At 54.6% G+C, this 998-nt stretch overlaps 1 protein-coding gene across 1 annotated transcript in view; it reads right to left on the reverse strand.

The window, feature by feature from the left end:
- The window catches only part of PLEKHD1 (pleckstrin homology and coiled-coil domain containing D1), a 26,805-nt gene that overhangs the window by 6,355 nt on the left and 19,452 nt on the right, over window positions 1-998 (reverse strand). The window lies entirely within an intron of this gene.

Genomic DNA, 998 nt, shown 5'->3' on the forward strand with positions numbered 1-998 from the left:
CCAGTGGCACAATGGTTAAAGCAATTGGCAGCTACCTGAAAGGTTGGCGGTTCAAGCCCACCAGCCGCTCTGCAGAAGGGCGTAGTGGCAGCTGCTTCCACAAAGATGCGCAGCTTGGAAACCCTGAGCCAGCCCTCTGCCCTACATGGCGGCTATGAATTGGAATCATGGCGGGTTTGGTTTAGTTGGTTGGGAGGTGTTGGCTAGAAATGGCAAAGACTAGGCAAGACGCCATTTCTGACTCAAGAGTCAGAGAACAAGGAGTCTTTGCTGAAGGCTGGAAAGCGGGGAGAGCCCAACAGGCTGCAGAGGCAGGAAAGCCCAGGCCAGGCCCTGGGCCAGGGAGGTGGGAGGAGGGAGGAGGAGAGATCGGACCCTTTAGGAACTATGAACCCAGCCCCTGTGTGCCTTGCTTGGGGTGGGGGTGGGGGGCAGGCAAGGGGAGGTGTCTTTGCAGGCACACTTGCAGGGATGCCTGATTCGCGGGGTCCTTACGCTTTCTCTTCTTCTCCCTCCAGATTTCACTCTTGCTCCCACCAGCCGCCCCCAGCTATGTCTCCCCGAACCAGAAGGAGAACCTGACCCACCTGAAAAGAATCTAGTAAAAGAATCACTTGACTTTGCTTATTCCCACTCACCCAACCTCTGGACCTCTAGCTGGCCCCAGCGTGTGTGGTCAGACGGTGTTGTCTACCTGATCCAATTGCTCACAGTGTCTGGGCAGCACCCATCGCTGTGCGAAAGGATCAGAGAATGAAGGCCCAGGAGTCCGGCCTTTCAGAGGCTGTGGTAGTTACATAATCTGTGGTCAGTTTGAGACTTAAGAGTGAAGGGGTGGAGTTCAGCCTGTCAATCAGGTCATAGCTTGATGGCCTCATTTTGAGACACTAAGGGAATAAACTGTTCACTGGAGGTGGGACATTCGCTCACTCCCTGTGAGACATGCTTGCTGACAAGACACATGCAAGCTTCGCAAGGACAAGCTAGCCTTTGTCCTT

Source organism: Echinops telfairi, unplaced genomic scaffold (genome assembly GCF_000313985.2).
Source record: "Echinops telfairi isolate 266 unplaced genomic scaffold, ASM31398v2 ScPeMD7_18;HRSCAF=68, whole genome shotgun sequence".
NCBI lineage: Eukaryota > Metazoa > Chordata > Mammalia > Afrosoricida > Tenrecidae > Echinops > Echinops telfairi.